Source organism: Pseudorasbora parva, chromosome 22 (assembly GCF_024679245.1).
Source record: "Pseudorasbora parva isolate DD20220531a chromosome 22, ASM2467924v1, whole genome shotgun sequence".
Classification (NCBI taxonomy): domain Eukaryota; kingdom Metazoa; phylum Chordata; class Actinopteri; order Cypriniformes; family Gobionidae; genus Pseudorasbora; species Pseudorasbora parva.
The window spans coordinates 8768730-8780767 of NC_090193.1; the positions used below are offsets into that span (position 1 = coordinate 8768730).

At 44.2% G+C, this 12038-nt stretch overlaps 16 non-coding genes across 16 annotated transcripts; all 16 read left to right on the forward strand.

Moving 5' to 3' along the window:
* Positions 1-1726: 1726 nt before the first annotated feature.
* Positions 1727-1808, forward strand: trnas-gcu (transfer RNA serine (anticodon GCU)). Its single transcript has one exon. It is a non-coding gene; the product is annotated as a tRNA-Ser (tRNA).
* Positions 1809-2635: 827 nt separating this feature from the next.
* trnas-gcu (transfer RNA serine (anticodon GCU)) lies at positions 2636-2717 on the forward strand. Its single transcript has one exon. It is a non-coding gene; the product is annotated as a tRNA-Ser (tRNA).
* Positions 2718-3059: 342 nt separating this feature from the next.
* trnas-gcu (transfer RNA serine (anticodon GCU)) lies at positions 3060-3141 on the forward strand. The gene has a single exon. It is a non-coding gene; the product is annotated as a tRNA-Ser (tRNA).
* A 173-nt stretch (positions 3142-3314) lies between these two features.
* trnas-gcu (transfer RNA serine (anticodon GCU)) lies at positions 3315-3396 on the forward strand. The gene has a single exon. It is a non-coding gene; the product is annotated as a tRNA-Ser (tRNA).
* Positions 3397-3551: 155 nt separating this feature from the next.
* Positions 3552-3633, forward strand: trnas-gcu (transfer RNA serine (anticodon GCU)). Its single transcript has one exon. It is a non-coding gene; the product is annotated as a tRNA-Ser (tRNA).
* Positions 3634-3788: 155 nt separating this feature from the next.
* Positions 3789-3870, forward strand: trnas-gcu (transfer RNA serine (anticodon GCU)). Its single transcript has one exon. It is a non-coding gene; the product is annotated as a tRNA-Ser (tRNA).
* A 392-nt stretch (positions 3871-4262) lies between these two features.
* Positions 4263-4344, forward strand: trnas-gcu (transfer RNA serine (anticodon GCU)). The gene has a single exon. It is a non-coding gene; the product is annotated as a tRNA-Ser (tRNA).
* A 342-nt stretch (positions 4345-4686) lies between these two features.
* trnas-gcu (transfer RNA serine (anticodon GCU)) lies at positions 4687-4768 on the forward strand. Its single transcript has one exon. It is a non-coding gene; the product is annotated as a tRNA-Ser (tRNA).
* Positions 4769-4923: 155 nt separating this feature from the next.
* trnas-gcu (transfer RNA serine (anticodon GCU)) lies at positions 4924-5005 on the forward strand. The gene has a single exon. It is a non-coding gene; the product is annotated as a tRNA-Ser (tRNA).
* A 173-nt stretch (positions 5006-5178) lies between these two features.
* On the forward strand, positions 5179-5260 carry trnas-gcu (transfer RNA serine (anticodon GCU)). Its single transcript has one exon. It is a non-coding gene; the product is annotated as a tRNA-Ser (tRNA).
* A 392-nt stretch (positions 5261-5652) lies between these two features.
* trnas-gcu (transfer RNA serine (anticodon GCU)) lies at positions 5653-5734 on the forward strand. The gene has a single exon. It is a non-coding gene; the product is annotated as a tRNA-Ser (tRNA).
* A 155-nt stretch (positions 5735-5889) lies between these two features.
* trnas-gcu (transfer RNA serine (anticodon GCU)) lies at positions 5890-5971 on the forward strand. Its single transcript has one exon. It is a non-coding gene; the product is annotated as a tRNA-Ser (tRNA).
* Positions 5972-6126: 155 nt separating this feature from the next.
* On the forward strand, positions 6127-6208 carry trnas-gcu (transfer RNA serine (anticodon GCU)). Its single transcript has one exon. It is a non-coding gene; the product is annotated as a tRNA-Ser (tRNA).
* Positions 6209-6364: 156 nt separating this feature from the next.
* trnas-gcu (transfer RNA serine (anticodon GCU)) lies at positions 6365-6446 on the forward strand. The gene has a single exon. It is a non-coding gene; the product is annotated as a tRNA-Ser (tRNA).
* Positions 6447-7286: 840 nt separating this feature from the next.
* trnas-gcu (transfer RNA serine (anticodon GCU)) lies at positions 7287-7368 on the forward strand. Its single transcript has one exon. It is a non-coding gene; the product is annotated as a tRNA-Ser (tRNA).
* Positions 7369-7761: 393 nt separating this feature from the next.
* On the forward strand, positions 7762-7843 carry trnas-gcu (transfer RNA serine (anticodon GCU)). The gene has a single exon. It is a non-coding gene; the product is annotated as a tRNA-Ser (tRNA).
* The last annotated feature ends 4195 nt before the right edge of the window (positions 7844-12038 follow it).

A 12038-nucleotide genomic window follows, 5' to 3' on the forward strand; every position in this document is an offset into this window, starting at 1 on the left:
AACGTACTTACCACCGCTTTAATGTTTAACTACTTTAAAGTAATCATCCTAAACATAGATGCAGAAAACCATCACATCCCAGTTTCATGCAGACACGTGACGAGGTGGCCGAGTGGTTAAGGCGATGGACTGCTAATCCATTGTGCTCTGCACGCGTGGATTCGAATCCCATCCTCGTCGTTTGATGTCTTTAGTGTTCGAGAGTGCCAGGCAAAGTTGTTTGAAGCACTTTGCTTTAATGTACCTACCACCGCTTTAACGTTTAACCACTTTAAAGTAATCATCCTAAACATAGCTGCAGAAAAACACCAGAGCCCAGTTTCATGCAGACGTGTGACGAGGTGGCCGAGTGGTTAAGGCGATGGACTGCTAATCCATTGTGCTCTGCACGCGTCCCATCCTTCGAATCCCATCCTCGTCGTTTGATGTCTTTAGTGTTCGAGAGTGCCAGGCAAAGTTGTTTGAAGCACTTTGCTTTAATGTACCTACCACCGCTTTAACGTTTAACCACTTTAACGTAATCATCCTAAACATAGCTGCAGAAAAACACCACATTCCAATTTCAAGCAGACGCGTGACGAGGTGGCCGAGTGGTTAAGGCGATGGACTGCTAATCCATTGTGCTCTGCACGCGTGTGTTCGAATCCCATCCTCGTCGTTTAATGTCTTCAGTGTTCGAGAGTTCCAGGCAAAGTTGTTTGAAGCACTTTGCTTTAATGTACCTACCACTGCTTTAAAGTAATCATCCTAAATATAGCTGCAGAAAAACACCACATTCCAGTTTCATGCAGACGCGTGACGAGGTGGCCGAGTAGTTAAGGCGACGGACTGCTAATCCATTGTGCTCTGCAAGCGTGGGTTTGAATCCCATCGTCGTCTTTAGTGTTCGAGAGTGCCAGGCAAAGTTGTTTGAAGCACTTTGCTTTAATGTACCTACTATTGCTTTAACGTTTAACCACTTTAAAGTAATCATCCTAAACATAGATGCACAAAAACACCACATCCCAGTTTCATGCAGACGCGTTACATGTTCATGATCGACTGCTAATCCATTGTGCTCTGCACGCGTGGGTTCGAAACCCATCCTCAACGATGGTTGTCTTTAGTGTTCGAGAGTGCCAGGCAAAGTTGTTTAAAGCACTTTGCTTTAACGTACTTACCACCGCTTTAACGTTTAACTACTTTAAAGTAATCATCCTAAACATAGCTGCAGAAAAACACCAGAGCCAAAGTTCCTTGTAGACGCATGACGAGGTGGCCGAGTGGTTAAGGCGATGGACTGCTAATCCATTGTGCTCTGCACGCGTGGATTCGAATCCCATCCTCGTCGTTTGATGTCTTTAGTGTTCGAGAGTGCCAGGCAAAGTTGTTTGAAGCACTTTGCTTTAATGTACCTACCACCGCTTTAACGTTTAACCACTTTAAAGTAATCATCCTAAACATAGCTGCAGAAAAACACCAGAGCCCAGTTTCATGCAGACGTGTGACGAGGTGGCCGAGTGGTTAAGGCGATGGACTGCTAATCCATTGTGCTCTGCACGCGTCCCATCCTTCGAATCCCATCCTCTTCGTTTGATGTCTTTAGTGTTCGAGAGTGCCAGGCAAAGTTGTTTGAAGCACATTGCTTTAATGTACCTACCACCGCTTTAACGTTTAACCACTTTAACGTAATCATCCTAAACATAGCTGCAGAAAAACACCACATTCCAATTTCAAGCAGACGCGTGACGAGGTGGCCGAGTGGTTAAGGCGATGGACTGCTAATCCATTGTGCTCTGCACGCGTGGGTTCGAATCCCATCCTCGTCGTTTAATGTCTTTAGTGTTCGAGAGTTCCAGGCAAAGTTGTTTGAAGCACTTTGCTTTAATGTACCTACCACTGCTTTAAAGTAATCATCCTAAATATAGCTGCAGAAAAACACCACATTCCAGTTTCATGCAGACGCGTGACGAGGTGGCCGAGTAGTTAAGGCGACGGACTGCTAATCCATTGTGCTCTGCACGCGTGGGTTTGAATCCCTTCGTCGTCTTTAGTGTTCGAGAGTGCCAGGCAAAGTTGTTTGAAGCACTTTGCTTTAATGTACCTACTATTGCTTTAACGTTTAACCACTTTAAAGTAATCATCCTAAACATAGATGCACAAAAACACCACATCCCAGTTTCATGCAGACGCGTTACATGTTCATGATCGACTGCTAATCCATTGTGCTCTGCACGCGTGGGTTCGAAACCCATCCTCAACGATGGTTGTCTTTAGTGTTCGAGAGTGCCAGGCAAAGTTGTTTAAAGCACTTTGCTTTAACGTACTTACCACCGCTTTAACGTTTAACTACTTTAAAGTAATCATCCTAAACATAGCTGCAGAAAAACACCAGAGCCAAAGTTCCTTGTAGACGCATGAAGAGGTGGCCGAGTGGTTAAGGCGATGGACTGCTAATCCATTGTGCTCTGCACGCGTGGGTTCGAATCCCATCCTCGTCGATGGTTGTCTTTAGTGTTCGAGAGTGCAAGGCAAAGTTGTTTAAAGCACTTTGCTTTAACGTACTTACCACCGCTTTAACGTTTAACTACTTTAAAGTAATCATCCTAAACATAGCTGCAGAAAAACACCAGAGCCCAGTTTCATGCAGACGTGAGACGAGGTGGCCGAGTGGTTAAGGTGATGGACTGCTAATCCATTGTGCTCTGCACGCGTGGGTTCGAATCCCATCCTCGTCGATGGTTGTCTTTAGTGTTCGAGAGTGCCAGGCAAAGTTGTTTAAAGCACTTTGCTTTAACGTAAAAACAGAAAAACACCAGAGCCAAAGTTCCTTAAAGACGCATGACGAGGTGGCCGAGTGGTTAAGGCGATGGACTGCTAATCCATTGTGCTCTGCACACGTGGGTTCAAATCCCATTCTCGTCGATGGTTGTCTTTAGTGTTCGAGAGTGCAAGGCAAAGTTGTTTAAAGCACTTTGCTTTAACGTACTTACCACCGCTTTAACGTTTAACTACTTTAAAGTAATCATCCTAAACATAGCTGCAGAAAAACACCAGAGCCCAGTTTCATGCAGACGTGAGACGAGGTGGCCGAGTGGTTAAGGCGATGGACTGCTAATCCATTGTGCTCTGCACGCGTGGGTTCGAATCCCATCGTCGTCTTTAGTGTTCGAGAGTGCCAGGCAAAGTTGTTTGAAGCACTTTGCTTTAATGTACCTACCACCGCTTTAACGTTTAACCACTTTAAAGTAATCATCCTAAACATAGCTGCAGAAAGTAATCATCCTAAACATAGCTGCAGAAAAACACCAGAGCCCAGTTTCATGCAGACGTGTGACGAGGTGGCCGAGTGGTTAAGGCGATGGACTGCTAATCCATTGTGCTCTGCACGCGTGGGTTCGAATCCCATCCTCGTCGATGGTTGTCTTTAGTGTTCAAGAGTGCCAGGCAAAGTTGTTTAAAGCACTTTGCTTTAACGTACTTACCACCGCTTTAACTTTTAACCACTTTAAAATAATCATCCTAAACATAGCTGCAGAAAAACACCAGAGCCCAGTTTCATGCAGACGTGTGACGAGGTGGCCGAGTGGTTAAGGCGATGGACTGCTAATCCATTGTGCTCTGCACGCGTGGGTTCGAATCCCATCCTCGTCGATGGTTGTCTTTAGTGTTCGAGAGTGCCAGGCAAAGTTTTTTAAAGCACTTTGCTTTAACGTACTTACCACCGCTTTAACGTTTAACTACTTTAAAGTAATCATCCTAAACATAGATGCAGAAAAACATCACATCCCAGTTTCATGCACACACGTGACGAGGTGGCCGAGTGGTTAAGGCGATGGACTGCTAATCCATTGTGCTCTGCACGCGTGGGTTCGAATCCCATCCTCGTCGTTTGATGTCTTTAGTGTTCGAGAGTGCCAGGCAAAGTTGTTTGAAGCACTTTGCTTTAATGTACCTACCACCGCTTTAACGTTTAACCACTTTAACGTAATCATCCTAAACATAGCTGCAGAAAAACACCACATTCCAATTTCAAGCAGACGCGTGACGAGGTGGCCGAGTGGTTAAGGCGATGGCCTGCTAATCCATTGTGCTCTGCACGCGTGGGTTCGAATCCCATCCTCGTCGTTTAATGTCTTTAGTGTTCGAGAGTTCCAGGCAAAGTTTTTTAAAGCACTTTGCTTTAACGTACTTACCACCGCTTTAACGTTTAACTCCTTTAAAGTAATCATCCTAAACATAGATGCAGAAAAACATCACATCCCAGTTTCATGCAGACACGTGACGAGGTGGCCGAGTGGTTAAGGCGATGGATTGCTAATCCATTGTGCTCTGCACGCGTGGGTTCGAATCCCATCCTCGTCGATTGATGTCTTTAGTGTTCGAGAGTGCCAGGCAAAGTTGTTTGAAGCACTTTGCTTTAATGTACCTACCACCGCTTTAACGTTTAACCACTTTAATGTAATCATCCTAAACATAGCTGCAGAAAAACACCCCATCGCAGTTTAATGCAGCCGCGTGACGAGGTGGCCGAGTGGTTAAGGCGATGGATTGCTAATCCATTGTGCTCTGGACGCGTGGGTTTGAAACCCATCCTCAACGATGGTTGTCTTTAGTGTTCGAGAGTGCCAGGCAAAGTTGTTTAAAGCACTTTGCTTTAACGTAAAAACAGAAAAACACCAGAGCCAAAGTTCCTTGAAGACGCATGACGAGGTGGCCGAGTGGTTAAGGCGATGGACTGCTAATCCATTGTGCTCTGCACACGTGGGTTCAAATCCCATCCTCGTCGATGGTTGTCTTTAGTGTTCGAGAGTGCAAGGCAAAGTTGTTTAAAGCACTTTGCTTTAACGTACTTACCACCGCTTTAACGTTTAACTACTTTAAAGTAATCATCCTAAACATAGCTGCAGAAAAACACCAGAGCCCAGTTTCATGCAGACGTGAGACGAGGTGGCCGAGTGGTTAAGGCGATGGACTGCTAATCCATTGTGCTCTGCACGCGTGGGTTCGAATCCCATCGTCGTCTTTAGTGTTCGAGAGTGCCAGGCAAAGTTGTTTGAAGCACTTTGCTTTAATGTACCTACCACCGCTTTAACGTTTAACCACTTTAAAGTAATCATCCTAAACATAGCTGCAGAAAGTAATCATCCTAAACATAGCTGCAGAAAAACACCAGAGCCCAGTTTCATGCAGACGTGTGACGAGGTGGCCGAGTGGTTAAGGCGATGGACTGCTAATCCATTGTGCTCTGCACGCGTGGGTTCGAATCCCATCCTCGTCGATGGTTGTCTTTAGTGTTCAAGAGTGCCAGGCAAAGTTGTTTAAAGCACTTTGCTTTAACGTACTTACCACCGCTTTAACTTTTAACCACTTTAAAATAATCATCCTAAACATAGCTGCAGAAAAACACCAGAGCCCAGTTTCACGCAGACGTGTGACGAGGTTGCCGAGTGGTTAAGGCGATGGACTGCTAATCCATTGTGCTCTGCACGCGTGGGTTCGAATCCCATCCTCGTCGATGGTTGTCTTTAGTGTTCGAGAGTGCCAGGCAAAGTTTTTTAAAGCACTTTGCTTTAACGTACTTACCACCGCTTTAACGTTTAACTACTTTAAAGTAATCATCCTAAACATAGATGCAGAAAAACATCACATCCCAGTTTCATGCACACACGTGACGAGGTGGCCGAGTGGTTAAGGCGATGGACTGCTAATCCATTGTGCTCTGCACGCGTGGGTTCGAATCCCATCCTCGTCGTTTGATGTCTTTAGTGTTCGAGAGTGCCAGGCAAAGTTGTTTGAAGCACTTTGCTTTAATGTACCTACCACCGCTTTAACGTTTAACCACTTTAACGTAATCATCCTAAACATAGCTGCAGAAAAACACCACATTCCAATTTCAAGCAGACGCGTGACGAGGTGGCCGAGTGGTTAAGGCGATGGACTGCTAATCCATTGTGCTCTGCACGCGTGGGTTCGAATCCCATCCTCGTCGTTTAATGTCTTTAGTGTTCGAGAGTTCCAGGCAAAGTTTTTTAAAGCACTTTGCTTTAACGTACTTACCACCGCTTTAACGTTTAACTACTTTAAAGTAATCATCCTAAACATAGATGCAGAAAAACATCACATCCCAGTTTCATGCAGACACGTGACGAGGTGGCCGAGTGGTTAAGGCGATGGACTGCTAATCCATTGTGCTCTGCACGCGTGGGTTCGAATCCCATCCTCGTCGACGGTTGTCTTTAGTGTTCGAGAGTGCCAGGCAAAGTTGTTTGAAGCACTTTGCTTTAATGTACCTACCACCGCTTTAACGTTTAACCACTTTAACATAATCATCCTAAACATAGCTGCAGAAAAAACACCACATTCCAATTTCAAGCAGACGCGTGACGAGGTGGCCGAGTGGTTAAGGCGATGGACTGCTAATCCATTGTGCTCTGCACGCGTGGGTTCGAATCCCATCCTCGTCGTTTAATGTCTTTAGTGTTCGAGAGTTCCAGGCAAAGTTGTTTGAAGCACTTTGCTTTAATGTACCTACCACTGCTTTAAAGTAATCATCCTAAATATAGCTGCAGAAAAACACCACATTCCAGTTTCATGCAGACGCGTGACGAGGTGGCCGAGTGGTTAAGGCGACGGATTGCTAATCCATTGTGCTCTGCACGCGTGGGTTTGAATCCCATCGTCGTCTTTAGTGTTCGAGAGTGCCAGGCAAAGTTGTTTGAAGCACTTTGCTTTAATGTACCTACTATTGCTTTAACGTTTAACCACTTTAAAGTAATCATCCTAAACATAGATGCACAAAAACACCACATCCCAGTTTCATGCAGACGCGTTACCAGGTGGACGAGTGGTTAAGGCGATGGACTGCTAATCCATTGTGCTCTGCACGCGTGGGTTCGAATCCCATCCTCGTCGATTGATGTCTTTAGTGTTCGAGAGTGCCAGGCAAAGTTGTTTGAAGCACTTTGCTTTAATGTACCTACCACCGCTTTAACGTTTAACCACTTTAATGTAATCATCCTAAACATAGCTGCAGAAAAACACCCCATCGCAGTTTAATGCAGCCGCGTGACGAGGTGGCCGAGTGGTTAAGGCGATGGATTGCTAATCCATTGTGCTCTGGACGCGTGGGTTTGAAACCCATCCTCAACGATGGTTGTCTTTAGTGTTCGAGAGTGCCAGGCAAAGTTGTTTAAAGCACTTTGCTTTAACGTACTTACCACCGCTTTAACGTTTAACTACTTTAAAGTAATCATCCTCAACATAGATGCAGAAAAACATCACATCCCAGTTTCATGCAGACACGTGACGAGGTGGCCGAGTGGTTAAGGCGATGGACTGCTAATCCATTGTGCTCTGCACGCGTGGGTTCGAATCCCATCCTCGTCGTTTGATGTCTTTAGTGTTCGAGAGTGCCAGGCAAAGTTGTTTGAAGCACTTAGCTTTAATGTACCTACCACCGCTTTAACGTTTAACCACTTTAACGTAATCATCCTAAACATAGCTGCAGAAAAACACCCCATCCCATTTTAATTCAGCTGCGTGACGAGGTGGCTGAGTGGTTAAGGCGATCGACTGCTAATCCATTATGCTCTGCACGCGTGGGTTCGAAACCCATCCTCAACGATGGTTGTCTTTAGTGTTCGAGAGTGCCAGGCAAAGTTGTTTAAAGCACTTTGCTTTAACGTACTTACCACCGCTTTAACGTTTAACTACTTTAAAGTAATCATCCTAAACATAGCTGCAGAAAAACACCAGAGCCAAAGTTCCTTGTAGACGCATGACGAGGTGGCCGAGTGGTTAAGGCGATGGACTGCTAATCCATTGTGCTCTGCACGCGTGGGTTCGAATCCCATCCTCGTCGATGGTTGTCTTTAGTGTTCGAGAGTGCAAGGCAAAGTTGTTTAAAGCACTTTGCTTTAACGTACTTACCACCGCTTTAACGTTTAACTACTTTAAAGTAATCATCCTAAACATAGCTGCAGAAAAACACCAGAGCCCAGTTTCATGCAGACGTGAGACGAGGTGGCAGAGTGGTTAAGGTGATGGACTGCTAATCCATTTTTCTCGGCACGCGTGGGTTCGAATCCCTTCCTCTTCGTTTGATGTCTTTAGTGTTCAAGAGTGCCAGGCAAAGTTGTTTGAAGCACTTTTCTGACTGAAGAGATGATGATTCATTAATGGGCTGCCCTGCTCGTGAATTCAAATCGTCTCCAACCGTTTCTTCCAGTGGGTTCGGAATATTGTCCTCTGTATTCTCCGCTTGCACATCAAGTTGTGGTGTCATGGGTGTTAAAAAAATCTTTAATTTTCTTTTAAGCACGCCACTCTGATACCGTTTGTCAGCCATTACATCACTGTCTAATGGAGACAATTTCAACGGCAGTAAAAGAGGCACTACATAACTAAGTTACCAATAACCAACAGGAAACCTCAAGATGACTGACATTTAATTTAGCTAATTAAATTAAAAATTTTCATTGCAGGGCAGGGCCAGGTAAAAATACCAGACCAATCAACAAACTTTAAATTAAAAATTAAATTACTGACATACTATTGAAAAAATCAAACATAAAATGGCGGGGCCCCCTATTGGGCGGGGCCCATGGGCTTGAGCCCAGTCAAGCCCAATAGTAAGTCCGGCCTTGGGTGAGTGGATTCCAAATTCAACACCTGTGATTGGCCAACTGTGTTGTAGATATCTACAAACATCTCTGTGATTGGCTACATTACTCACCGAAGCGAAAACACGTTGGAAATTTAATCATTTGACGAGTGCAATTACAGATAAACACTGGATCTTTTGCTATCTCCTTTTTGCTAATAATATGCTATTATTACGAATTCTTACAGAGGATTGCATATCCTAGACAAGCAGTTATGGACAGCTTTTCCCTCTAAAAGCAGAAGCAGGAGCAGGTGGCAGTAGTTTGAGTGAGAAAATTGCAAGCTTTTATCAAGGTCTATTGCAAGGTCTATCTCAAGCTCGGAACAGCAATATTCATGGGGTCCGTGGAAAAGCCCCCCCCTTCCCCCCCTACGGTGCCGGGCCTGGTTTTTGCATGTTTTCGCTGAATTCACGCTGTAAACCAATGCTGCTTCTTAGTCTTTTTGCCTCTCAGTAGGGCGTAATCGCAGTCACGCCAGCTGACCATGACGTCACGTGCATTCCCTCTATAGCAGTGGTAGGAGGTGAGGCAAAATCTTAAAATAAAATAACAATAAATACATTTGCTACTTAACAGATGTGTTTTATTAATACCTACACCTACTCCAACCCAAAACATACCCTTACAATAATGCACATTAATTAAATGACACGATATTGATGTGCGCATACCCAGTGCCCGTAGTTGTATCCCTTAACTCTTTCACCATGCTGGACGTAGTGTGATGACATCACCATTTCAGAAAATATACAAAAATATACAAAATTTATATGTATACAGCTAAACGTTTCTCCATGTGGACGGGACCTCGATTCGTTTACGTTATATAAAGCCTTAAAGGGTCATGAAACCCCCCTGCTGCAGCGGTGTTTTTTCACACCTTCGATTTGAAAAAGCTTGTTAAAAGGGGAGTGGTCGACTGTGAAAAGGTGGGATGGTATTGTGTGGAAAGAGGGAATGTTTGCATAAATAGGGGAGTGTCTGTCAGTAGGTGCTGAGCGGTTCTGAGACACGTTCTTGGTTCACGTTGGCATAGTTTACCACAGAGAGATTAAATGAGGGATGAGTACAGCGAATGAGAGAGCTATGAGTGGCGTGCAGCAGAGATCGCAAATCATTCAGCTCTTCAAACCAGCATAATTCAGTGAGAAATGAAAATAAATGTTATTCTGCATGACGAAATATTTTGCAAACGTGATAAAACTATATTTGTCCAAATATGCACGCTGTTTGGCAAGATGAACAACGCGCCGACTTGATAAGAGAACGTGAACCACCCAACATGCGATGTGATAAGAGATGTGTAATTCTAGATCGGGGTAAAAGCGAAGAGGTTTGAGGCTAGTCTCGACCGCGCATTGCCGTGACGATCCGCGCTGTCTATCACTCGGCAGCTAAATCTATATTTGTCCAAATATGCATCACACTGTTTCACTAAGAGCCCGAACACATGCGGTTTAGTGCATGGCTGTGACGACAAATAAAACGGAGAGGACGTGGCTTTTGTTCATTGGCCTACAGATTACAGATTGGTTATTTTGCACTCCTGACATAGATAGTCAACGCTTGCAGGTTCGGCGTGCGATTCCTCAGGTGAATTTTACTTTACCGAGCCTTTGTAGCAAAGGCTTCCACAGACGGCGCCGGTTACAGCTCGCTCGGCGCCCTTTACGTTACTTCTTATCAGCACAACGCCTAGCTTTCCTCCGTGACTTTTCCGCACGCTGCTTCCAAAACTTCCCCACCATATCTCTACAATAATGATGGAAGACGAGCCTGACAGAAGTGACTGTCTCATGCATATTAACTAAATTATCTTGTATGCATACATATACATATCGATATATATATCGAGAATTGCTCAGAGCGGTCGACGTCAGCATGTGCCCAGCTGCCCATACTTGGGCCGAAAAGGCCGTGCCGACGTCAGCATTTGTGACGTTGCTCCGACTAAACTTTTCAAACCGGAAGACAGAAATCGCTCTGAAAAATGCAAAAATAACTATTTTCACATATGCATACCATTAATGAGTAGCCTTAGTGTTTTCAATGATGTGCAGCCTATACATATCTGTTTACATCTCAAAAAAAGTGTTTTGGGGTTTCATGACCCTTTAAAGTTCTGCATAATTAAGGGCGTGGTTTAAATGACAGGTGGATAGCCATTTATCCACCGTCTATAGTCATTATGTCACCTAAGCTCCGCCCACAAGCCTTTTTGCCCATTTTCTGTTATCTGGGAGTGACACACGATGACACGCTCGCAAGATGGCAACACCCAGCTTGACCCTACTTTAAGCTTCAGAACGGCATATCAGAATCCTATGGGTGACATCACGGACACTACGTTCATATTTTTTACAGTTTATTGTCGAGCCTTTCGTTAGTCTGGTTGTTTGATTAATAAAAGATGAAATGTAGCTGCAATAAACGCGTTAAGAATCCGTACAGCTGTAGCAGTGGAGGTCTTTTATTCTGCTGTGATACCACGTGGGCGGTAATTATACCCTTTCTGCTGATTGGTAGGCCGAAGAGCAAAAAATCCTCAGTTCCACACAGCAGAATAAAAGTCCTGCGCTGCTACAGCTGTACGGATTCTTAACTCATTTATTGCAAACATTTCATATTTTTCTCGTCAAACAACCGGCTCGACACAACCCTTACTGGGGCAGACAGAGCCTAGATGCAGTGTTTTCTTTCGTGAAGATATAAATTCACCTCTTTGCATCAGCTGGCAGGATATATGATGGCTGTCATACCTTGTTAAGAGGTATAAAACATATATAACGATTTTAAACACTATAAAAAGGAAAGAATAATTCATGCCCCTACCCCCAAAAGGGTCTCTGCCCTGTTTTGATAGCTCCACCCCACCACACATACGTAACCCAGGCAACGACTACGGCGAGTCGACGTTACAAATCCAGGTCAAATATATTCAATGAAAAAGTCACTCCTTCAATCACAAAAACACAAATGAAACACAATGAAAAAGTCACCCCTTCCATCAAAAAAACACAAACCGTTCTCATGACAACTCGATAGTATACGCACACGATAGTCCAGCTAACAACATTACAATTATAACTGGATAAGGGTTATATAGATCATGAAAAGAGGGAACAAACATATATTAGAAGTATAGTATCTTAATTGTCGGAAAGATTTTGTGAGCTGACGCTTGAAACAGACAGTGAGGAGATTTAAATGCTCCAAACGGTGTGGAAATGAATGGGTCATTATCCTCGCTGAAGTGAGTGACAATACAATCGCAAAATCACTTTCATTACAAAAAAAGTGTAATTATGCTGTAGGTTTCAGCCCAAATATGATTTGTGTCACAAAATCTGAACCCAGAAATCATAACATTTTGACGTTCTGGTTAACCTG